The 27,658-nt window shown below is 35.4% G+C and overlaps 2 pseudogenes; both read right to left on the bottom strand.

Annotated features, from left to right (window-relative positions):
• Nucleotides 1–8,806: 8,806 nt before the first annotated feature.
• On the bottom strand, nucleotides 8,807–9,240 carry LOC122726758 (annotated as a pseudogene).
• A 30-nt stretch (nucleotides 9,241–9,270) lies between these two features.
• On the bottom strand, nucleotides 9,271–24,965 carry LOC122754638 (annotated as a pseudogene).
• Between the last annotated feature and the right edge of the window lie 2,693 nt (nucleotides 24,966–27,658).

Raw genomic sequence — 27,658 nt, 5'->3', positions numbered from 1 at the left:
TGTTTACTGTGTTAGGTCTTTGAGAACAGGGACTCATTTATATTTGCCTTTGGTTCTGCAGGATCTAGTGTAAACTGGAAGTGCTTAATAAATGTTCATTGAATTATATCATTTAAGTCTGCCAGTGGTATCCATCCTTTATATTTGATACCATCACAAACTTATAGACTCTGTAAGTTGGAATGACCTCACAGGTGATCTTGTCCATGCTTTGAACAAGTATCGCCTCTAGTAACATTCTGATTAATGGTCCATCATTCTCTGCCTGAAGTCTTCTCATGACAAGGAGACATTACTCTCCATTTCACTTTTGGAAAACCACAATTTGTATAATACTTTAAATTTAAAGAACATTATCTCATTATATCCTCATAACATGAAGCAAAGGTAGCACAGACAATTTTTCAAATTAATTTCAATAAGCATCTCTTATTTATGATCATTCAAAAGTATTTTGCTAAATAATGAAGAAAGGAAAATAAAATAAGTAAGATACTATTTCTGGCCTCAAGAAGTAAACAATACAAGTGATAGATAAAAGCATTTGACAGATGAAAGCAAGGACTATTTTCAATTTATGTCATTTATGTTTCATATTGATGTCTAATTGATATTGTAACTTGTGGGTATTTTATTCAAACAATTATATGAATTATATCATATTCAGATTTACATAAAATGATATTCAATAACTACTTAAATGAATACCTAATAAATAAATATATAACATATAAAGATGGATGTATGGTGTCAACATGTAGATATGCCTTCCCAGTAATATGTGAGTCACACTTCCAACAAACCGTTTTTGGTCCAAGTGAAAATATTCCTAGCTATGGTTTGATTCTCTTTATAGCATCCTGAATAGTGGATAGCTACTCTTGTTCCTAAGACATAATATAGAAAGTTCCATATATTGAGGTGGACCAGTAAACCTTTCATTCCTTAAAATAGTTGTCCTTTCAGAAGATTTCACACAATAGCATGTTTATATTTATCTTCCTTTTTATCCTATCCATACCTTTCAGTCATGTTTATGTGTACAATTATTAAGATCTATTTAATATTAAAATGAAAAATAAAAAAAAATAAAAAGCTTACCAGACAATTATACTTTTGATAGTTAAGGTGAGGGTGCTATTTCTCTTACTTTTAATCAACTAAAGTCATAAGATTGAATGCATAAAATTTTGACAGAAAGCAGTTGCAAACTATAAGATCTGGGGCATAAACTGAGGTTGTGGAAGGGAGATCATCACATGCAGGGGTATATCTAGTGTCATATCATAAAGAGGCTCCATGTTTCCCCTTTGTTACTATTTTTCCTGTGCCTTTTTCAATTTGTTCACCTCATTTTTTTTCTGCTGCTACAGACTGTCACTATGATGAAAAGTGAAAGTGAACCACTGATTCAGAAAAGCAACCAGTGATGTAAAGTATTTTTACAGTGCAACTCTTACTATATGAGACTTGTCAAGCTTGTACTTCAAGGACTGGTGGTGCCACACAACTGATAATACATTGAGGAAAGCAGCATGCATTCTTCCTTATGACAAGCTAGGCTTCATATGATGTTTCCTACATTTGTCTTCTATCCATGAATCACATAATTGTATTCCCATAAAAACTCCTTCCAGAGCACTTGACAATATTTCAAATCCTTAAGAGTTCATACAGCCTTGTAGAAAACTCAAAAACTCATTGGTCTTATAGCCTGAAAGTCTATGATTTACTGAATGTTCAGAATGAATAGACAAATGGCTACTCATTTCATTATGACTATATTAATGACTGTTCCACTCAATTAACTACCCTAGTACCCTAGAAGAATGGCAGTGTTCAAAGGAACCTCAGAAGGTGTCTAGTCCAACCTATACTTGAAAAACTTCCCTAGCTAACATACCTGGCAAATCTGATCAAATCTTAGCTTGAAGAGTTCATGAGTGTGTGTGTGTGTGTGTGTGTGTGTGTGTGTGTGTGTGTGTGTGTGTGTGTGTGTGAGAGAGAGAGAGAGAGAGAGAGAGAGAGAATATGTTGGTGCATAAGTACACCTTGTTAACCATCTCATTTTACTTTGAGATAGCTGTAAAAAAAAAAGTTTTTCCTTACACTGAACCTATTTTGCTTTTTTACAACCTTAACCCCTTGATACCAGTTCTACCACCCAGAGGCAGCAGAACAAGTATCACCTACCATCTAGATGCTTGTTAGCTCTTATTCTTTATCATAAGCCTCCTATTTTCCATTTCTTTCAGCTAATTCTTATATGGCATGCACTCAAGGTCTTACACCATTTCTATCTCCCTCTTTCTGATGCTTTCCAAATTATTCATACTCTGCCTTCACAATTTTCCTTCAACCAGCTTTTTGTTTTGTTTTGTTTTGTTTGTTTTTTTGTGAGGCATTTGGGGTTAAGTGACTTGCCCAAGGTCACATAGCTAGTTAAGTGTCAAGTGTCTGAGGCCATATTTGAACTCAGGTCCTTCTGAATCCAGGGCCAGTGCTCTATCTACTGTACTACCTAGCTACCCCCCCCTTCAACCAACGTTTTAAGCTTATTTTTCATTATTCAGTTTCAGCCCACTTCTTTGGACCAAATTGGTCTCCTTGCCATTCCTTTTATACAATACAGGATTATTGGATCCTTCCATCTTCTGATTCTCTAAGTGCAGTGGCCCAACACTGCCTCCAGGATCAAATACACAAATGTTTTGTATGGACCTCAAAGTTATTCATAACCTAACCCCTTCCTACCTTTTAAGTCTTCTTAAACCCTACTCTTCAAAATATACTCTTCCATGTAATGACACAGACCACCTGGGAGCTGGGTAAACAAGACATTTCATTTCTCAGCTCCTAGAATTTTCAATGGCTATTGCCCATGGCTGAAACATTTTGTCTTCTTTTCCTTTCTGACAACCAAGCTCTCTGCATTCTTTTATTGGAGCCTTTTCCAAAACCTCTTATTTCCCCCCTGTATATAGTTTGCTTTTTATGTATTTGTTTTCACATTATCTCACATTAAATTGTAAGATCCTGGAGGCCAGGCAATATATTTTACTCTTTTTTGCATCCCCAGTGCATACACAATGACTGGCACATAGTAGGTGCTTAATAAATGTTATTGATTGCTTGAATACATAAGACTTTCATTTACTTATTGCTGTGAAATGGATGTAAAACAAAAATAGAAACAGGGACCACTAAACTGTGTATAAAAATCCTTGTGGCTACATATTGGCTTCTATCATATTTTTATTTATTTTGGTAATATTTTCCAATTGTATTTTCATCTGCCTCAAGAGGACTTGGGGAAGTTTGCAGCTCCATTGTTGTTAAGAGACTGTGTCTTTGACAGCTCTGCTAAGTGATACCCAGCCTCAGGTTGTCTAAGATTGTGTTGGCTTGCTAGGCTTTTATATCATAATGTTGACTTCCAATCCATTTAAACTCCAAGTTTTTGTTTTTATTCTGCTTTGTTCCTTTTCAACCTGCTATCTGCTGTCTTTAGGGCAGGTAGGTGATGCAGAGGATAGAGTGCCAGAATTGTAATTAGGAAGACTCATTTTCCTAAGTTCAAATCTGACTTCAGACACTTATTAACTATGTGACCCTGGGTAAGTCACTTGACATGGTTTGCCTCAGTTTTCTCATTTGTAAATGATCTGAAGAAACAAATGGCAAACTGTTCCAGAATTTTTTGAAAGAAAACCCCAAATGAGTTCACAAATACTTATGCAAGACTGAAAAAAGACTGAGCAACAACAATATGTTATCTTGGGAAGTTTTTGCTTTGTTTTCAAAATAAGTTCAAGATTCTATACTTGTACCTTTTAAATTGAATCATATTAGATATGGGCCAATGTTCTATCTCCTCATTTTTTTTGTTTGTTTGTTTATTTTGGAATCCTATTATCCAGTGTGTCAGTTATCCCCCATGACCTTGGGATATCTATAAATTGGGTTAGTATTCCATAAATGTCTTTATCCAGGTAACTAATGTAAATGTTTAATAAACCCAGTCCAAATAGGGGCCTGAGATCAATTTATTGGAGGCCTACTAAGCTCACATCACAGCAGCAATGACTTTGGGTTTATCCATTCAACAAGCCCTAAATCTATATATCTGTCTTCTAAATGACATCACTCCATCTTTTCTACAAGAATCGCATTAGAAGATTTATGAAATACTCTGCTAAGATTCCCCACATTTATTGCTCTAGTAATCTTGTAATAGAAGAAAATAAAGCTAGTCTTGCATAGCTATTTAAAAAAACTATTCTTTGTGGTCACTATTTTCTCTAGATATTTAATAGAGATATCTTAAATAGTTAAGGCCAGAATTTTTTCCAGGTATTAATGTCAAACTCATAGTTTACAGATTCCATTTTCCAACATTTGAAAATTTGAACAATTTCCTTCTGCTGTCCTGTGATACCTTTCTTGTTTTCCACAAGGTTTCAAAGGTTAATGGATGGGTTTGGTTCCACAATCACCTCTGTCAATTCCTTCAGTACTCAAGTTAGTATTTCATTTGTGATTAGACCTTATCAAGGACAGCAAGGTAATCTCTTACTAATTCCTTCCTGTTCTTAGTTATCTACTCCTTAGTGGCCTTATTCTGTCCATGCTACTCCAAAGATCATTGTCTCTGCAGGAAAAATAAGAAAGTAAAATTGAGCACCTCTGGCTTCTTTGTCATCAGTTATCATAGACACAGCACATGGTGCTGTGGGTCTATTCCTATTTTCACCCTTCTTTTTATCTCTGTATAGTTTTTTCTTTAAAAAAACCTTATATTTGAACTAAAGATGATGTCTCCTCTTTTCTTCTAAATACAGGACATAAAAATATAGAAAATATAGACTCCACCCTTCTTGAGGTGTATGATGTGATGCTCTGAGTTTCTTTTCATAAATTCTGCTATGATAATTATTATCCCTGAATGAAATTCTTTGATAAATAATAAAACAGTTATGACTGAGTCACTCAAAACCAAAGGAAATAACAAAATATGTTATATGCAAATGTTTAATTATCTGTGAATTCAGACCAACAATTAAGATGAAACAATAAATCCATCAAAAATTACTTATGAGATATTAAAACTTTGAGAACTTAAAAAAAAAACCTCGGAAAACAGGGGCTATTAAACTGAATTAGGACACATATAGGTAGTTTTGCCTCTTAATTAATTCCAATTAAAGGTATTCATATTAATGGTCTTTAAGAGTTTAAGTAAAATGTTCTGAAAGTGTGATCTCAGAACTGCTAGGTGTCCCTAAGAATATTTCATGAGGTTCATAACATCAAAATTATTTTCATAGTGATACAAAATAGATATTAGTTTCCTAAAGTTCTTCATTTCAAAACTACATATCGGGGCGGCTAGGTGGTGCACTGGATAAAGCACCGGCCCTGGATTCAGGAGTTCCTGAGTTCAAATCCGGCCTCAGACACTTAACACTTACTAGCTGTGTGACCCTGGGCAAGTCACTTAACCCCATTGCCCGTGAAAATAAAATAAAATTTAAAAAAAAACTACATATCTCTGTGAAGGTAGGTTTTCTTCACATCTTTCAATCAAAACAACATATTGCAACAGATTGAATCGAGAAGATATGTTAACCTCGTCTTGAAATTTGCAAAAATATGTAAAACAATACTACTCTCCTCACTAATATTTAGTGTTAATGAAAATGGTAATTTTTCATAAGCATGTTATATTAATATATTATTAATTTATTTTTTATTTTAATGAATTGCTAAGGAATATTGTAAGATTTTTTATTTATTTATTTTAAACATGTTTTTCTTTTAAAATTTTGAATTGCAGATTCTCTCCCTCTCTTTTGCCCTTCCCCCATACAGTGAGAATGCAAACAGTATGGTATCAACATATTTCCATATTACCCATATATGTGTAACCAAAAAGATATAAAGAAAGCTAGAAAATTATACTTCAATTTCAACTTGGGGTTCATCAGTTCTCTTTTTGGAAGAATACAACATTTTTTCTTCATAAGTGCTTTGTAATCATCTTGGGTAATTGTATTGATCAGGTTAGTTAAGTCTTTCTCAGCTGATCATCATCACTGATGTTCCTGTACACAATGATATCTCAGTTTTTCTCACTTTTTGCTTGCATTATCAATTTATATAATTGTTGCCATGTGTTTTTCTGAAATCACCCCTTTTGTCATTTTAGCCATTCCTCAATTGAAGAAGACCCCATAAATTTCCAATGTTTGGCCATCACAAAAAGACCTACTATTAATATTTTTGTACATATAGGTATTTTTCCTTTTTTATATATCTTTGGAATATAAACCTAGTAGTTATATGACTGAGTCATAGAGTACACATTTTTTATAACTCTTTGAGCATAGTTCCAGATCATCCTCAAGAATGATTGGACCAGTTTACTATTCCACCAATGGTTCATTAATGTACCTATTTTTCCTCTTCCCCTCCAGCATTTGTCATTTCTATTAGGAATGACGTGGTATCTTATAATAGTTTTCATTTTCATTTCTCTAATCAATAGTTATTTGAAGAATTTTTATATGACTACAAATACCTTTGATTTCTTCTTCTGAAAACTCTGTTTGTATTGTTTGACCCATTATCATTTGGAAAATTGCTCTATATATTTGAGAAATGTGGCTTTTATCAGAGAAACTTCTTGTAAATTTTTTGACATTATTTCATTGTCTATGTTACCTTTTAGCAAAATGCAGTTTCCTTGATTATATCTTTTAAATAGATCTTTTTGTTTTGCATGAGAACAGAATTTCCACCCCTACAATCTTCACTTAAGTTGAAGCATAATAGATGCTGCTCCAACCCTTCGTTTCCATTGTCTGTATTTCTTTCTGTCCCAAATTTGTCTTGTGTACACAATATATATTTGGATTCTAGTTTTCAATCCATTCTGCTAACCACTTCTATTCTATAGGTTAGATCATCCCATTCACATTCATGGTTATGGGCACTAAGCATTTCCCTCTATCCTATTTTTATCTGTTTATCATCCTCTCTTTTTATGACCTATTTCTTCTCAAAAGTCTATTTTGCTTCTGACTATTTCCTCCCTTAATCTATCCTCCCCTTAATCATCTCCCTCACTCCCACAATATTTCTTTTCCCCTTCTCCTAAAATTTCCTTATTGGGCAAGATATATTTATATAACCAACTGAGATAACAAATACATTTGAATGTATTTTTTTTATTTGAAATGTTAAATGTCTATAGATATAACTCACATAAACCAAGCCTCTTTGGTGTCTTCAATAAGTTTTAAGAGGGTAAAGCTATCCTAGGACAAAAATTTTGAGAAGAGCTACTTTAGATGAGTACCAAAATATACATTCTATTCAACAAGTTTATTAATGTATAACTTTTTTGTGTAAAGGATGATGCCATGTCATAACATGGAATTCTGGAAATTCACCCAAATAAACCAAAAAGTTCCAGGAAAGCTAAAAGACCTTGAGTTATTCTGTTAAATTAATACCAGTAGTAATGGCTAAAAATCCCTTTTGAAAATCAACTAATCCCAGTTGTTACCCCTCAACCCCCTAGCATGAGTTAGTATCAGTTCTGAAATTTGACCTATGGCCAAGGTTGTTGCTTTTTTGTTATTGTTCTTGTTTATTTATTTCTTGTTGTTTTCTTTTGTGTTTTTTTTTTCCTTTTCTTCTGATCCCTCTTACACTACTAGTAATGTGGAACTATGTTTAATATGAATGTAATGTATAACCTATATCAGATTGCTTGCTGGTCTAGGAAGGGGGGAGGGAAAGGAGAGTGGGAGAAAAATTTGGAACTTATATACATGTATGAAAACTTACCATATGCTACTTCTCATGTCTTGTCTCTTTTTTTGATTCTAAAACCTCTATATTAAATATTTGAATTGTCACTTAATTGTTTATTTTACCTTTTATATTATTCTCAACTGTTTCTATCACCTTAACCTTTTATTTTTTCACTTTTAATTGGTAATTAAGGGTAAAAACTATTTATTATTTTTTTGTTTGTTTTCTGAATACCAATTTCATGTTCTTCTGTTTTCTCTACTAGAGGTCAATATTATCCAATTTTTTCTATTGCTCACTCAGGTAAGATAATGATATAATCTTCAAATATCTTTCTATATTTTTTCTCAATCTATTTCACTCTTGGCGGTTTATAGTATCTACCTTTTAGACTGTTTCCAGATGGATTCATTATTCTTTCTTTGGCCCTTACTATATCAACATTCAAAGAATAGCATGGTGTATGTAGATTCTGAAGTGCATTTTTACCCTGTCAAATATTCCTGGAAAATTAATTCAATCATGATGATTATGTCAGATATTAGCTTTTTAATAATAGCTCTAAAGTTAAAAAAACACTAATATAACTATTAGTTCAATTCATACTATTAAATTGAAAAAGAACCTTTTGGAATTTTATTCTAAATGTGCCCATCTATTTAACATAATTCAAGACATCAATGTTATTTTCATTATATTTGCCATTATTAGACATCCCCTTTCTAGAGTGTGTATTGTATAGATTTTTAATGATTTCAAGGTTCTTTTTTGTGTCAATTTTCAATAGATTTTATTTTCCAGGATAAGAATTCCATTTCTATTTGTTTATAGTACTGATAAACTGCAATGTTGTTCATATATTTCCCTCTGCACACATTCAGGTATTCAGAATGCCCAGATTTACACAATAGCTTAAATGTTACTTTTATTTTTTTCCAGGTAAACCTTTAATCTCTCCAAGGGATGGACAGACCTTGGCACACCTTTAAGTGTACCACATGAAGCCATAGTTAGTGTGGACCTGCTCCTCTTTGGTCCGTAGACTATACAGCTCACTCAAAGTTGGAGACACCCATCGGGTAGTATGGAAGACAGACTTACCCACCTTCCAGCCAGGAACATCTTTCATGATTATAGCCTCCTCCTCCAGGTTCTCTCTCAACACACACAGCTTTCTCTGATCCTCCTCTGCCAGCAACGGTGGCATGAATGCAATTCGGCTTCCAAGTCTTCCATCAGCCAATGTCTCTGTTCTCGGTTCCACTTCATCACACCCCAGTGGCCAAACAACAGCGTCCCAATGCCAATGACAAACATGCTATAGCCTGATATTCCCTGGCAGGTCAGGTTCTGCTTGTAATTGATGGGACCATAACCCCCTGGTGGGGACATGTCCTGTTTCACCTTGGATGCCACCATCTTGCCAGCCCAAGGCACTTTGTTACTTTTAAACTGCTAATACCTTGGCTACAGGTTTGAGTCCTTCAGTTTTTGGAAAGCTATGTGGAATGGTCTTTCTTCTGGTGAGTTTATTCAACTTCTTCAGTGGTGGGTCCAGAAGAAGCACCTCCAGATGAGGCTGCTTCACAGCCTGAGAACATTCTAGGCATGCTTCTTGGTATGCCCCCTCCACTCTGGTACAGCTTTGTAATGATGGGGTTGCACACCTTCTCCAAATCTTTCTGCTGATATTCAAATTCTTCTTTCTTAGCAGTTCTTATCCAACCAATGGATTATTCCATTACATCTGTCAAGAATCTTCTGTTTGTCTTCACCAATTTTGCCTTGCAGTTTCTCATCTTTTACAGTAGCCTTCATGTTTAAAGCACAATAATCAAGTGAATTCTTGAAAGACAACTTGTCTCTCTGCTTCTCATCCTCAGTCTTTTATTTCTCAGCTTCTGCACCATATGCTCAATGTTTTCTTTGCTCAGACAAACTTTGTCATTGGTGATGGTGATCTTGTCCTCTTTGCCCATTCTCTTATCCACAGCAGTAATATTGAGGATACCATTTGCCTCAGTGTCAAATGATACTTTAATCTGAGGAAGACCTCTGGGTGCTGGGGGATTAACTGTGAGTTCAAACTTGCCAAGCAGGTTGTTATCCTTTGCCATTACCCTCTCACTTTCATAAATCTGAATAATCATAACAGGCTGGTTGTCAGAATAGTTGGAAAAGTTCTTTTTCTTCTTGGTGGGGATGGTGGTGATACCTTTGCTCAGAACTGTCATAATCCACCAGCAGCTTGAATTCCCAGGGAAAGAGGACTGACATCTCACAACAGCAAGTTCTGCACATTCTCAGATTTATCTCCAGAAAAATGGCAGCCTATAGAGCTTCACCATAGGCAACAGCTTCACCAGGATTGATATTCTAGTTGATTTCCTTGCCATTGAAGAAGTCCTACAGAAGCTTCTGAATTTAGGGAACTTGAGAGGAACCACTCACCAGGATGATGTCATGAATATGTGATTTATCTAGCTTGGCATCACTTACAGTCTGTTACACAAGGTTCAGTGCACCAAGGAAGAGATCAACTCTTTGAAATGGGCTTAGGAAATTGACATATAGGAGTTGATACCTTCATAAAGGAAATTAATCTCAATACTGGACAGAATACTGGAGGAGAGGGTGAGTTTTGCATCTTTACAAGGGGTGTGCATAAAGCAAACAATCCTCTTGTTCTCACTGTCATATTTCTTGTGTTTTTTTCTTGAACTCTGCATCAAAATGGTTGAGCATGGAGATGTCAAGGGCCTCCTTACCCAAGTTGCTGTCACCAGATGTGGACCTCATAGATGCCATCTTCAATGGTAAGAATGAAGATATTGAAGTACAATATCTAAGGGCAAACAACAACACATTTCTCTCGGCATCAACTTTTTTTTTGTCTAAGCCATAAGCAATAACAGAATCAGTTGAGTCATTGATTCAGAATACATCAAAATCTGAGATGGTTCCAGCATATTTTGTGGACTAATGTTGGTAATCATCAAAGGAGGCTGGTACTGTAATGGTAACATTTATGACTGTTTTCCCAAGGTAGGCTTCAGCAATTTCTTTCACTTGGTCAAGACCATAGAAAATACTTCTTCTGGATAGAAACTTTTGGTCTCCCATTTGGCTTCCCTTGGATCTTAGGCCTTCCTGCATCATTGAAAGGCCAATGCTTCATGTCTGACTATACTACTGCATTATCAAGTCTTCAACCAATCAGATGTTTGGCATCAAAAAGTCTGTGGGTGGGGTTCATTGAAACTTGATTCTTTGCAGCATCAATGATTAAATGTTCAGTGTCAGTGAATGCCACATAACTTAGGGTGGTTCTGTTTCCTTGGTTATTAGCAATGATTTCCACTTTCCCACATTGGAAGACTCACATAGGAATAAAAACTGCTAAGATCAATGCCAACTGTGGGTCCTTTTGATATAGTTGTTTGGTAGTCAGGGGTCATAGCTGACTGCTGTGGAGGAAGAAAAGCTGCTGCTCTTTTGAGTAGGTGCCTTCAAGTTTATGAAGCTCTTTTCTGTTCTAATTTAAATCATCTCCTCCATTTATGCCCTTATTTCTTCCAATTTAGGCTTAAGAATGAAGTTTTCCTTATGATCATGTGGACTATATATATATATATATATATATATATATATATATATATATACATATACATATACATATACATATACATATACATACTTTTTGTCTGTAATAGCTAAGATCTCTTTTTTGTATTATGATGATATAGTACTGGCACATAATAAAAGCATTCATATTTTCTGTCCCTTTCATGCATACTGATAGTTTGCCTTACTTGGTGTGCTATCTACACTGAAGTATTTCCAACTGGTCACTATCAGTAAGCATATTGGGATTACTGATTTCTTCTAATATATCTATTCTTCTTTTGGTTCTGGAACCTGAAAGATTGCCATTAGCTCCACCATGTTCCACATCAAACTGATCACCACAATGGATCTGAGCAGGCATAGTCTCTAAATATATTAACCCATCTATTCTTTTTTTACATTCAAAGGAATAATGATATCACAGTTGCCACATTACTAATGATATTAGCAGTATGACCAGAGTCTATTATCCAGGGTTTTAGGACATCAGATCTTCACAGGTACTGTCCTGATGTCACCTGACAAATAAAGGAATAAACATATTCCCCTACTTATCCAAGGCTGCCCTCTCAAGGATTAAAAGATAAGTTAGACTTTCCAGAGAATATTATTATTGTTCTTGAATTGGTCGGGTCTATGTGATCTTCCCAATTCATCATTAGCATTGCTAATTTCTAAGGTAAATAACAATTATTTCTCTCATGGCCAGAAACTCTGAAGGTCTTCCCCTCCCAGACTGATTCTTTTGTGAAGATAAACCAGGGCCATCTTTTGCCTCAATTCTTACCTAGTCTTTAGTCACTGAATAGGTGTCTGGGTTTTGCCTCAGACAAATTGAGACCTGGAAATGATCTTAGCTAAAAAAGGTCAGGGTCTTCCACTACATCTGGGACCATTGCTAGTCATCCTGATCTTTGTCTTGCATTGTACTCCAATGACTCAAAGAGAGATTGAGTCTGATGATTTTGCACAGCCCGCCTCACTTAAGTTGAATTCACTTGAAAGCCAAGTCATGAGACTCTTGATATCATTGGTACTCTTTGCGAATGAAGGGCAAACAACAAAAGCTAATTTCTGACATAGTAAGATAAAGGAAAAACCGTATTTTCAGTCTACCACATATCTTAATATATAGGGTTAAATGATATGGCCTTTCCCCTTCTACAAAGTATTTATTTGTTGTGATTCAAGGAATATGTTTAAACTGCAGCTGTTAAAGTGTTATGACATTTAGGGATTTAAGAGATCAAAATCGTTTACCAAGTTAGTTACCACAGTACACTCTTCTCTGATCATTTTCAAAACAACAAATTCTCATTATGTTGGGTAGTGTAGGTGTAGTCCTGCATAAAGGGAGGGTAATCAACTTGCTGACCTTTTCAGTTTACCCCTATATTATGATCCAATGACTACATGAAAATAATATTGTAAGCATTTTTTTTTCAGTGAGGCAATTGGGGTTAAGTGACTTGCCCAGGGTCACACAGCTAGTAAGTGTTAAGTGTCTGAGGCCAGATTTGAACTTAGGTACTCCTGACTCCAGGGCCAGTGCTCTATCGCCTGCGCCATCTAGCTGCCCCTATTGTAAGCATTTTTTAAAAAGTTGTTTATATGTGAGAAGTACTTACAAGGTAAAACCTGTTTTAAAAAAGACATTTCTAGGAACCAAAGAACATTTTGCATTAGAGTATCTTTCAGCAAAGTACATTACTTTTTTTTTTAAACAGACCACATAAGTAAAAGAAGGAACTGTATTGCTAAAGGAGTGTTATACAGGATGTGTGTTCATCAAACATTTATGCTGAAATGTATTTTTGTGCTGATTTTACTTTCAGGGTATTTATTTTGTTCCTTTTTAAATGTACAGACTGATAGGGAGCTTTAAATAAGATGAGAACATTTTAAAGTGGCAGGAATTGGTGCCTATTTAAAGGGAGAAAGAGAGCAAACTAAATTACCTTTGGGAATTGTGCAAGGCTTTTAATGACCCCAAGCTTCTCCTTGAAACAAACACCCATCTTTTTTTAAAACAATGTTCTTATAATGATGCCATATCACTTTGAGTCACTGAGCATCATGTCCTCTGAAAAATTATAGTATCTTCCATTTGCACTTGGTAGATTGAGTAGGCACCTTACTAAGGCACAACTGTACAAAAATAAATAGGACAAATGTGATTATCAGGAAGATGTATGGCTAGAAAAAAAAAGATACACATGACTCATGCCAAGAGAAAGTCATAATCAACCCATGGAAAACTTCCATGCTTCACTCATGTCCTTTCAATGTTAAAAGATATCATAATGGTTAAAGTAATAAGCCAAGAGTCAGGAACACCTGGGTTTAAAGGCAGCCTTTGATGCTTACTACCTCTGTGACCCTTGTCAAACTTCTATTTATCTCATTTTTCTTAACTGTAAAAAAAATGGGTATAATAATAGCTGCTACCTCCCAGGGTCAGTAGAAGATGAGATATTGTTGAAGTGCTTAGCACAGTGCCTTTCACATAGTAGGTTCTCTAAAAATACTTATCCCCCCATTCCTGCATGCAATGGAGGATTTATAGTACTACATGTTCAAGAATTACATAGGTTGAGTAGAAATGAATAGGATGCAATCTGTACAATTGGAAGGGTATCATCTTTAAGATCAGAGTTAAATAGTAATAGTAACAAAAAGAAATGGTCATTCTAAAACTTTCATACAGAAGGTAAAATGGAAGAATATGGAACATTAGAGCTTGAAGGGATATAGATAGATAGATGATAGACAAACTATAATATATACACATATGCATATATGTACATGTTTATGCATATATGTATGCATGTGTGTATATGGATTATGCAGCATATATACATATATCATATATTTATATGTGTGTATCCACATCTATAATCTCCAGCATCTGCAAAGAGAGAATGGAGGTATATATTCTAAAACATTTTTGGTCATTAGAATGGGAAATCATTCATGTTTATGGTTTTTAGGTTCTTTCCATGTTATAGTCTATGTTTATTGTTTCACTGACCATGCTTGCTACATTTCATTTCATTTTCTTTAAGTCTATCCATGCTTCCCTATATTCTTCATATTTATCCTTTTTTTTTTAAAGTGCAGTAATATTCCATTACAGTTGGGGATCAATATTTTTAGTTATTTTTCAATGTATGGATATCTATGTTGTTTCCTGTTCCTTGGAACTACAAAAAAGATTGCTATAAATATAATTATTTTCCTGTATGTGAACGTTTTAATTATAATGTTCTTTATGATTGTTACACTAACTTCCCCTCTCAAAGGTCAAAAATAACTTCATGATTTCTAAATGCAATGCATTTCTTTTAGTCCTTATCTTCCTTGACCTGACCTCATGTACAATCCACTTTCTCATTTTTTCTTTGTGAGATAGAGATAGAGATAGAGATGAGAGCTAAATAAATAAATAAATAAATAAAATCTGTGTATATGTATATCTGTGTATATATGTACATGTGTGTATATATGTATGTGTGTATGTATATGTATGGCATACGTGTGTGCATGCATGCACAGAGAAAGACAGCTGGATGGTACAATGGCTAGAGTATTGGTCCTAGACCTGAGAATACTTGTATTGAAAACTGGCCTATGACTCTTACTAGCTGTGTAATACTGGGCAAGTCATTTTATATCTGTCTGCTTCAGTTTCCTCAACAGTAAAATGCAAATAATAGTAGCACTTAACTCCCATGGTTGTTGTGGGGATCATATGAGGTATTCATAAAGTGCTTAGCATAGGACCTGGCACAGAGTAGGTACTTAATGAAATACTTCTGCAAATTTGACAAAATGAGAAGATTACACAGCAGGAAGTACTTTGGGTTTTATTTTGTTTTGTTTTGAAGGGAATCAGTTGTTCCTTGTGGTGCTTGTTAAAAGAAACAAACAAAACAAAACAAAAACAAAAACAAAAAGAACAGCAAGCCCATCTCAAAAACTGGAAATCCAATAATAGGCCAGGCTAGTATAGTAAAGTGATTCCAGTAAGACCTTGGGAGAGAATATCTTAGATGAGGGGAAGAAAGAGTCATTGTCCTTCCCACATTCAAATAAAAAGATAGAAGAGGTAGAGAGGAAAGCGGAGAAACAGGGAGACAGGGAAACAGACAGATAAACAGGGACTAGTATTTTTATTTATGGGAAAGACATAATGATTTTTATTTTGTGCAATGACGATGGATTTATAACTCAAAAAGTGAGTTCACAGCACCTAGAGGAACTCTTGTGCTGTGGCTTTCTCCTTAGGGTTCCTTTACTGTACACATGTTTAATCAGAATTTCATTTTGTGAGTTTCATAACCCAAATGGTATGTCTTGTATATTTTTTATTAAGTATAGGAATCTTGGGGGTAAAGACCCATTTTGCGTGATCAATATGTGACCCAGTCTTCTCAGATCATAGGAGGAACCATCCCTCGACCATTCCACTAAACATGTGCTAGAAAGTTTTCTGCAAATCTTTCCAAAATGTTATCATATGAGGAAATGTTTAACCATTGAAAGGTGCCTATAAACCCTAATTTAAAATAAAAATCAACTGCACCAATAACCTTTCTGTGAAATTATACCGATGACAGATGTTATGAGGATCAGTTGAGATAATGTATGTAAAGTGCTTTGCAAACCATGAATGTGAGCAATGATGATTTAAGATATTTTTACTTTTGAATGTTAAACCTATTCCATTAATTTATGACCAAATTGCTAAAGTGGTTTTGAATGAAAACCCTTTAAATTTCTAATATTTTCTGAAGTTCCAGTGCATAAAAAATCCTACATATATAAGTGATTTATTACTAGCTTTTTATTTCAAGGCAACATTTAAGGAATATCATTGTAAATTTAACAACAGCTTATTTTGGTTCAAGCTTCTTTCATGCTATTTTTCAATTCAGTGATTTTCTAGTAAGCACCTGGGTCACCAACTCATATCTTCTCTTTGGAAGTTATTAATTTCAATATATACTTGAATATGTTTTAAATAAGTGCATGCTAGTTTTGTTTCACTTGCAAATATGGATTTACATGCAATTAACATATGGAAAAGATCTTTTGCTTCCTAAAATATAGTTCATGATATAAAATATACTAGGAAAAATGCTTTTTAAAAAATGAATAGGATCCCATTACAATGTCATTATTCTGCAGTCTCACATTAGGGATAAGCTTTTATATAATGCATTTAAATGCCATCTCCAATAGACAATTTATTGATTTCACTTATCTCAGTCCATTAAAATAAACAAGATTATTTTTATTTCCATATTTATAGGAATCTCTTAGAACCAGAAGCAATATTCAATGTATTTTATTTTCAATTAATTACGATCTTTACAGAAATTTCTTTAATAATTGAAAGAGAAAGGAGGGGAAAGGACATCTAAGAACAGATGTTGCTTATCAAATTATTTAACCTGAAATCAAGAAAACTAGATTTCAAAGACTACAAATGGTTATAGAATGTAGTAAGATACATAAGAATATTAAATTATATATGTTAAAGAGAAATTTTATGGTAAAATGACAACAAATAGATTGTCTCCTTGGCTCATAGACTTTCAGGAAAACAATGAAACACCATATATTTTTTGGCTTCTTTTTAAACATTTGGGCAATTCTACTTTTAAAGGAATTTGTTTCATCAGTGAATTTATATATATATATATTTTCCTATTTGGCCAATTCTGTTTTTACACTGTTACTTTCTTCAATATTTTTGTGCCTCTTTTAGCATTCTCTTAATGGGCTTTACAGAATTTTTTCTCTTTGTTTTCATTTATTTACCTAATTTTCATGTTTCTTTCTTAATTGATTCTGAAAATATTTTAGCTCTTCCAGGAATTCTTATTAAGCTTGTACCCAATGCACATTTTACTTTGAGACTTTGCTTGTAGCTTCTTTGACTTTCATTGTCTTCTTTTGAGTTTGTGTTTTGATCTTCCCAGTCACCATATTATTTTTTTATTGTCAGGGTTTTTTTTTTTTGTTGTTGTTGTTATTGTTGTTGTTGTTGTTGTTGTTGTTGTTGTTATTTACTCATTATTCCAGCCAACTTTGGATTCTATGTTAGAATTAGGTTCTGCTCACCTTTAGGCAGGGGTGGGGGGGTTATGCCCTTCTGCTTTCACAGCTAAATTACAATTCACAGCTCACATCATTGGTAACTCCAAATTTGTTTTATCTGGGAAGATATATGGCCATTGCACTCTTGATACTTTTCTTCTTACCTCTTTCCTCCTGGCTATTACTGTTCTTCTCTGCCCTGAGACTTCAACCCAGAACAAGTAAGAGTGACAGAGCTGCCAAATGGCCACCGATCTTGCACCCAGTGCTAGAGTAGTGGTCTCCTGAGTTCTCTTTTTGAACAGGTAGTTTGTCCCCATTATCCCTGGGTCCTGGGGCCACTGGAGCTTCTCTTGCTTTTTTCCCTTCTGTACTCTGCTTCCTCCACCACCCAATATTGCTGCATTTTACTACCATTCCAGTGTCTCTATATCTCTCTGTATTCCTAAGCTGCTGTAGGATGGAAAAAATGATTCATTGTCTTTATTTTTTTCTTGGATTTCCCACTCAGAATTCTTTTTGATGTTTTTTGTTAGCATTTTGTTCGAGAATTTTTTTGGTTTTTTTGAGGGAGGAGATTGGAGTTTCTGTCTTCTTTATACTTCCTTCTCAGGAAACATTGATTAAATGTCTAATACATGTCAGGTAGACTATTAAGTGCTAGGTTTTTAAAGGCAAAAGACAGTCATTGCCTCAAAGAACTCACAGTCTAAAAGGGGAGACAACATGTAAACACTTATGTATAGACAAGATATATACAGGATAAACTATATATGATAATTAGAAAGAAGGCACTAACATCAAGTGGGATTGAGAAAGACTTCTTATAATAGGTGTGATTTTATCAGGAACTTGAAAGAAGCCAGAGAAGGAAGGAGTTATAGATAAGAAAGGAGAACATTTCAAGCATGGGTGACAGTCAATGTAAACACCTGGAGTCAGGAGATGGAGTGTCTTATAAGAATAACAACAAATAGGCCAGTGTCACTGGATATTAAACAATATGAGGGGGTGGGGTTAGTAAGGTATGAATAAACTGGAAACACAGTCAAGGGAAGTTAGGAAGGACTTTGAATGCCAATGTGCTTTAATTGTTACCAGTATTTTACCTTGTCAGAGTTTTCTCTTTTTTTGGAGGGGGGGTTGGGGAAGGAGGAATTAGACAATTAAAGGAGTCCTAAGGAAATGACTAATCTACCATTTTGTTGATTATGTGACCTTGAAGTAAAATTTACTCTTGATAGAAAAATATTCCTTAATCTGCAACTCCATACTATAGTCTATAGATCAATGGCAAAATTATTTTGGTTTTGTGTTGTTTTGTTTTGTTTTTAGTAAAAAAAATTATTTGGAAACAATAGGCCTGGGGTTGAAGTTCAATCCTATTACTGACTACCTGAATATACTTGTGCAACTGACTTCATCCCTTAGTTTCCCTCTCTATAAAAAGAGGAATTGGATCAAATGGTATCTAAGATCACTTCTGTCACCAGCTATTAGAATGCTAAGATTTTTACAGTCTATGTATTTTTGAACATTAAAAGTCCTGTATAGTCATGTTTGCTAACATAGCATAGCTATTTGGGTAAACATGAATTTGCTTTCCCCTATCTAAGTATTCCACATTAACATTTGAATATCCACAGTAGTAGTAAATTCAGAAAGTTGAACTTGGAGTTGGGAGATTTAGTTTTGAATCCTGGATTTGATATATATTGGGCAAATCACTCAATCTCTCCTTCTGTTTCCTCATTTGTAAAATAAGTATAAGAATATTTGTACTACTTGCCTCACAACATTATTTTTAGGAAACTATTTCAGTAAACTTTAAAACTCTATATAATTGTGGGTTATTTTTATCTTAACAAATACTAGTTATGTAGTACATGCTACCTAAGAAATTATCTATTAAGCAATGTAAGGGATAAAAAAATAATATGAGATGAATCCCCTGCTCTCCATTTATCTAGTATGTTAGGGAAATGAATTATGAAGTGGTGTTTCATATATTACATCAATAGATTGGCCAACATTTTAATGTTATTAAGGAAAGAGAGGATATTTTGATAGGGAGTTTGATAAGGTTTCTAGCAGGAGGTATGTTTTGAATTGAACTATGAAGGAGAGATGTGATTGCCAGACTTAGAATGCAGAAAATTGGACATTCTACAAGGTGCAAGGGGCTGTATAAGCAAAGGTACAGAAGGTGAATCATGCATTTAATATTCAAGAGAGGAGGAGACCAAATTGAGCTGATGCATTAGGGAATGACTGAAATATCTTGCAGTCAGATTGTGGAGAGTTTTCATACAAAGGTAAGAAGTTTTGATGTAATATTAGAAGTATATAAATGTGATTAAAAACTATCCAAAGTTGGGCAGCTAGGTGGTGCAGTGGATAAAGCACCAGCCCTGGATTCAGGAGGACCTGAGTTCAAATCTGGCCTCAGACACTTGACACTTCCTAGCTGTGTGACTCTGGGCAAATCACTTAACCCCCATTGCCCTGCCAAAAAAAAAATTTTAAATAAATTAAAATTAAAAAAAACAAACAAACAAAAACTATCCAAAGTTCTTCTGGACAGCTTCATGGTTAGTATTAGAAGGTAACTTCATGTAGTCAAATCCTTTTTTGAGGTTCTATCTACATGAATATATCAATGAAAACATGTGACTAATTTCTGTGTAGACAAATAACCAAGGTGCTAGGATTACTGGATTCATTTAACCTTGCCACTGCATAAACATAGTATAAATGCTTCTCAGGCCAATTTTCTTATGTGATAAATTTTCCACCTCTCTAGTCTTTATCAGGAGTAAAATTTAGCCAAGTATCCATCAAATCATGACCATGATGTTGAAAATAATAGATATGCTTTTACGATGTATCTTTGTAACTCATTGTAGATAAGATTTCAATGCCCAAATACCAAGTTTTTTAGAAGTTCAAAAGAGTTTATTATATAAACAATCAGAAAAAATAATAATTATATGATTGGATGTGGTATTTTTGCTGTGTTATTTAGAAAATATAATTGTGAGGTGGAAAATATTATATTTACTTTGTGTTTCCCTATATTAATTTTGCAGAGCTTAAAATTTCCAGTTTGTCAAGGGTAAGCAATACACAAAGGTAATTTGATATTTTCAATCCCCTGTTTAAATGAAATTGTGCAATGTCTTTTTAGAACATCACTAAGAGGACTTTATTGCTATAAACTCAATTAATGAAAATGTTGCCTCTAGAGGCCAACACTCAGCAAGCAGTATGCCATTAGAGAATCTTTAGCAATGTGTGGGAAGACATATTTTAAAGCAATTTACAATTGCCATTTTGAGGCCAAAACATTTCTAGATGAATGAAATGAATAAAATTCTACCAAACCCTGCTCTAGTAGAGTATGATACATTAGTCATGAAAACAAATTGCTTTTTTATATTATAAATATAGCATTTAATCATGACTACCACCAAGATTTGTAGTATTTTTGAGTATAAGAAAAAAATTTCAAAATATTTGAATTTTTTAAAAGTATATTTCCATACATGTTTTCATATAGTACATTACTTTTCTTGGCATGTTAAACAGTTACTTTCATAATTGTGTATTTCTAGATTTGTTTTATTTTTAAAAATTATTTCAAATACTCTTCTTTTTGTTTAATAAGTCCAACAATTATAGTGATATTTCAAGGGATGTAATCCTATGAAATGTAATCCTATATAGTTAATACATAGAGGCAGCCCCTGAGAGGTCAGGACCAAGATGGTGGAAGAAAGGCAGTGATTTGCCTAAGCTCTCCCTAAGACCCCTCCAAATACCTTCAAATAATGTCATAAGACAATTCATGGAGCAGCAGAACCCACAAAAGGACAGGATGAAATTTTTCTAGCCAAAAACAACTTTCAGTAGGAAAGATCTGTTGTACCCAGGTGAGAGTGAAGCACAACCCAGTGCAGACTGCACCAGTGCAGACCCAGCCATAGCCACATGGAACCAGGCCTCCAGAGGTTTTGAATCATTGGCAGTACCAACTGCTTCTGGAACTGATCCCAAAGACAGTAAAGGTTTGAACAGTTGGCCAGAAGGAGATTAAAGCAGTTTCTTTGCCAGCACTGAGACAGGATTCATACTCAGATCCAGGTCACTGACTTGAGTGGCAGTCACAGGTGGGGACAGAGCACAAACACAAGAGCTTGTGGACACAGTGAAGCAGGACTGTTCATAATTCCAGGGCAGAAAAGCAGGCCTGTGGTTGCTTCCAGACTATAGTACGGGCCAGCAGAATAGCAAACATACCTCTCCTTAAATCATGACAACTTGTAAGACCTAAGGACTTATAAATTGCTAGAAGTATCTCAGAGAACAGCTGCTCAAATACCATAAAGCTTGGGAGAGTGTTACTCCACCCTAGACTCAGTACCCCACTTTAACAAAGAAATTGGCTGGAAAAATAAGCAAACAAAAAAATGCTGACCCTAGAAAGTTTCTGTGGTGAGAAGGAAGATCAAAATATACCCTCATGAGAAGATAACAAAGTCAAAGCTCCTACATCCAAAGCTTCCAAGAAAAATATGAATTGGTCTCAGGCCATAAAAGGCCTCAAAAGGTCTTTGAAAATAAATTAGGAAAGGTAGAGGAAAAATGTAAAGAGAAATGAGAGTACTGCAAGAAAATAATGAAAAGAATGTAAAAGTGGACAGAAGAAGCAGGGGTGGAGCCAAGATGGCAGAGGAAAAGAAGTAACTTTCAAGAGTTCCCCACATGATCCCTCCATATACCTCCAAATAATGCCATAAGACAATTCCTAGAACAGAAGAACCCACAAAATGACAGGGTGAGATCATTTCCCAGCTTTAGAAGGTCAGTAGGAAAGGTCTGTTGTACCAAAGTAAGGGTGGAGTTGTGTGGGCTGTGTAGACACAGATCCAGCCACAGGGTTTTGGGGGCAGGCCACCACAGCAAAAAAAGTTGTCTGGGGACTCAGAGTCATTAGCATCAGCAGCTATTTCTGGAGCTTGGCTCATGGACCAGTGAGGGGGTCCAGCATTTGGCTGTGAGGCGATAGCAGGGGTTTCTGCTGAAGCTGAAGCAAAACACTGTTATGTTGCCAGTGCCCAGAACAAGGAAGCAGACTTGAGTGGCAGTGGACCAGGTGGGGGAGGGGCAGAGTCACATCCAAGTTTGCAACCACAGTGAAACCACAGTGGAGCCACAGTCAGGATAATACAAGATCTAGCAGCTTCTACATTAAAGCATTGGAGGGCATGGAACATGATATTCTGGAGGGCAAAGGAACTGGTATTACAACCAAGAATCACCTACCAAGTAAAACTGAGTATAATCTTTCAGGGAGGAAAATGGGACTTTATTGAAAAAGAGGACTTTCAGGCATTCATGATAAAAAGACCTGAACTCAATAGAAAATTTGGCTTTCAAATACAATACCCTAGTGAAGCATAACAAGATAAACAGGAAAAAGAAATCATGGGGGATGTTAAAAGGTTAAACTGTTTACATTCACACATGGTAGGTAAGATGATACTTGTAATTCATAAGAACTTTCTCAGTATTAGGGCAACTTAAAGGAATATACTTAGATAGAGGTCACAAGTGTCAGTTGAATATGAAGGGATGATATCTTTAAAAAATAAAATTAACGGGTAAGAGGAATGCACTGAGAGAAAGGGAAAGGGAGAGGTGGAATGAGGTAAAGTATCTCACATAAAAGAATCAATAAAAAGGTTGTGGAGTGGAGGGGAAGATGGGTGAGATACAGGGGAGTGAGTGAGCCTTACTATAATCAGAATTGGCTCAAAGAGTGAATAACATACACACTCAATTGGGTATGATAATCAATCTTACCCTGCAGGAAAGTAGAAGGGGAAGGGGATAAGGAGGGAGGGATAAATGAAGGGAGGGCATATTGGGGGAGCGAGCAGTCAGAAGCAAAACAGTTTTGAGGAGGGATAAAGTGAAAGAAGATAGAAAATGAGTAAATTATCAAGAGGGAATTCGATGGAGGGAAATACAGTTAGCAATAGTAACTGTGTCAGATGTTAACATTATCACCCTAATCAGATACTTTAATCTCTCTGTGAACCCAGGCAATTCTCTGATACTATAATTTGCAGAAGTAACAGTTTTTCATTGGGAAAGGGAATTTACTTACTAGGATTTTTGTAAACAAGTAAAGTTGTAGGTCTGGACTAATCCTATATAGCACTTAGTTCATGCTTCTTACTTTATATTCTTATACATCATATGGCTTATATACATCATAACATTTGTATTCAAAGAGAACAAAAATGACACCACTATGTTGGAGATAGTGCACAATGCCTTTGTGGCTGATCTGACCAATATGCATTTGAAAGGTTCTACCGCAAGGTGAACACAATTAATCCATATGAAAATTTGGAGTGGAGGTGTTTCTAAATTTGTGCATCTCACATGTCTTTTGAGCTTCCATAATTCAGCTTTGCTCATGGTGCACAGTATTCTTTGAAGAGGACGTGCCATTCTGGGTACACTGTCCCAGTGTCTCCCATATCTCACAAGTGATTCCAACCTTCTTCAGAGAGACACAGAGAATGTCCTTATATTGCTTCTTCTTACCTCTGTGTGAACACTTGCCTTGTGTGAGTTCTCGAAAAAATATTCTTTTAGTCAAGCATATGTTTAGCTTTTGAACAACGTGGCCAGCCCCTTAAAGTTGTGTTCCCTGAAATAGAGTTTAAATGCTAAGATATTAAACTTCAGAAATGACCTCAGTGTCTGGTACCTTGTCTTGTGAGGTGATCTTCAGACTTTTCCTATGACTTCAAATGGAAGCAATTAAGTCTCTTGGAATGGCATTGGTATACTCTCCAGGTTTTGCAGACATACAAGGAGATCAGCACAATGGCTCTATAAACCTTCTATTTGGAAAGCAACAAAATGTCTCTTCTCTTCCATACTTTCTTTCCTTCAGAGGTTCCCAAATACTGAGCTAGCTCTAACAGCAGTACACCAACTTCATCATCTATGGGTACATTGCTGGAAAGTACATTTCCAATATAAGTGAACTTTTCCACAACATTCAAAATTTGCCCATTTTCTGTAACCAATGGTTACAAAATGGATAGCATTGTGCTGGCTGATGGAAAACCTACATTTTCTTATTGTTAATTTTCAGGCCAACATTAGCATAAGCAATAGAGAATTGATCCATGTTTTGCTGTATCTCAGCTTCAGAGGCTGCATTGAGTACACAATCATTTGTGAATAAAAACGCTGTGTACCAACTCTCCCTCCACTTTAGTCTTGGCTTGTAGTCTTTTAAAGTTAAATAATTTACCATCTGTGTGATAACTGACCTTGATGCTGTATTTTTCTCCACTGAAGGCATCAAGAAACATTGCTGAAAACATCATGCTAAAAAGCATGAAAGCAGACAGCCCTACTTCATTTCATTGGTGACTAGTAAAGAATGAGAGTACTGTATAGTACCCTTTGCAAGCATGCTGTCATGAAAGTGGTGTGCAATACTGCTGAAATTCTTTTGGCAAGCAAATTTAGCCATAATCTTCCACAAGCCCTCATGACTAATAGTAACAAAGGGCTTGTTCAGATCAAGAAACATTGTACACAGACCTACATTCTGTTCCTAGCATTTCTCCTGGAATTTCCAGGCAGCAAACACAATAACAACCATTCCTTGGCCCTTTCTGCGGCCACATTGGCACTCAGTAGATGACCATTTACCTGGTGAAGGATCAGCCCATTTAAAAGAAATCTGGCAAGAATCTTGCCATTTATGACTAAGAGAGAGACACCCCCTCCCCATGACTGTCACAGGACAATCTATTTTCTTTTCCTTTGTAGAAATGGACAGTGGAGACACTCTTCAACTCCTATGAGATAACCTTCTCTTGCCATATAACCTGGAAGATTTAAGTCTTCTTTTGTATGAGCAATGAACCCCCTGCCTTATAGATCTCTGCTGGAATAGAATCAGCAACAGGTCCTTTACCATGCAAGAGGAGCCTAATGGAATTCAAAACTTCTTTTTAACTTGGGAGTTTGTCTAGAGGGATTGACTTCAACTTGAGATTTATGGACATCCGCTTCAGCATTGGTTGATGATGTTCTGCTGAGAACACTATGAAAGTATTTAGCCCATCTCACCAAGATTATGTCCCTATCATTAATCAGTGTGACTTCATCAGTGTGGAGTAGCTGAGATACGTCATAGATCTTTGTCCATTTAATAGCCTTCAGGGAATCATAAAAGTACTTTGTATTTCCACTCTCAGTGTAAAACTTAATTTTATCTGCCTTCTTATTGAACCAAGAGTCCTGCATCTCTCTAAGTTTCTCATGCAGTTTGTTTTTGATGGAATTCAACACTGCCCTCCTGGGGATGATTGAACTATCCTGCTGGTAAACCTTGTGGAGTTCTCATGTTTCATTTAGTAACTTATTAATTTCCTTATAATTTTCATTAAACCAATTCTGATGTTTGTGAGTATTCTGGACCAGATGAATAAATGCAATGTTGTACACCATGGCTCTGAAAACTTCCCTGTCCTTTTCTGTTCCATTGTTGCCATCATGTGTTGGCTCAGCTTTCCCTCCACCTTAGCAAGAAACACTTCACTCATGGAGAAGTACTTTAAACTACTGATATTAAGTCTTCTGGTAATCATTTTGTCTTGCTATTTTTGTTGAATAAGAATGTTTAGGTCGGAGAGGATAAATCTATGACTCATGTAGCACTCTGCACCATACATTGACTTCATCACTCTCACATCCTTTCTATCTCTTCTCCTTACAATGATATATGCCTATTAAATGCCAATGTTTGCTTCAAGGGTGCATCTATAAAATTTATTGAATTTAGGTAAGTGGAAAATAGCATTGGTGATGAGAAGGCCTTGAAATATACATGTGTTTAGGAGTTAGTGAACACAGGTTCAGTAGTAGTTCATTAACTGAATACATTTGTTGTTGCTTTTTCTGACTCCATCCTTCCAAGGACTTCCTGTCATGTTTGATTATCTGTGTTTATTTTGGCATTAAAATTACCCAGAATTTAAAGCTTATCCTCATTTTGTATATTTATGAGGATCTCTCTTCAGGGTTTGTCATGGTGGGAGAATATGCATCTAGGATGGTGGTGTGGTATTTTCCTGCAAGTGGCAACTCCATTGTCATGAGATGGTTGTTCACTCCTTTTGGGAATCATTTGAGCTTGTTGACTAGATTGGATTTGCATATTAGATTGCAAAATCAATGCCAGCTTCACATGACTCCTCATCATGGTTACTGCTCCATAAAAACCTTAATCCAGCTTTGAATTTGGTAAACTGGCCTTCATCTGTCAGCTTTATTTGACTCAGAGTTTCTATTTGGCCATGATGCCTGCTGAGTTCTCTCACAAGAGTTAATCTTTTTTCATGTTTTACTGAATTTAATGTTGTCCATAAGTATGCAGACATTCCATGGGCCAAAGGGGAGTGAACATTTTTGCAAAAGTTTTTGTACATGTTTTCTGTGTTTCAACCATGGAGTAGGATCCCCTCTTGCTATGGCAATCAGGTTAGGGTTAAGTTAGGGTAAGGAGAAAAATTTTAGGGTACCTTTTTTTCCTTATTCCTCAAACCAGGAGTTGAGTGATATGACATAAAAACAGTTTTCTAATGGACTGCTAAATCCCATTGCTGCTTTAATCCAGCAAAAAGATGATCCTATGGCCTGGGTTCCCTTTATGCAGGGTTGTGACTGCATCTCCCAGTGTATCTGCTACTTCATTACTTATCTGTAACCACAGGGCCTTGAGGTAGATAAAAATGATAAAAATGGTATAAGTGATGTGGTTTATTTTACTCTTGTAAATTAGAATTAAGGGGGACTCATTCTCTCTTTCAGAGTCATTGGTCAAGATGATTGGCAATGGCCTAGGATGCAGTGGATAACTTTGGCATCTTCAATGTGTAACCAAACTCTAAACATTCAATAGTGTTTGTTCCACTGCCTTCCTGGCCCATTGAAACAAATTGCTCACATCTGCCTATTCTTTCAGGAAAGTCTTCATATGCTTGAGAAAGATAGCCCCTAACTC

This window comes from Dromiciops gliroides, chromosome 4, assembly GCF_019393635.1.
Source record: "Dromiciops gliroides isolate mDroGli1 chromosome 4, mDroGli1.pri, whole genome shotgun sequence".
NCBI lineage: Eukaryota > Metazoa > Chordata > Mammalia > Microbiotheria > Microbiotheriidae > Dromiciops > Dromiciops gliroides.
This window is presented reverse-complemented; position numbering and strand designations above follow the sequence as displayed.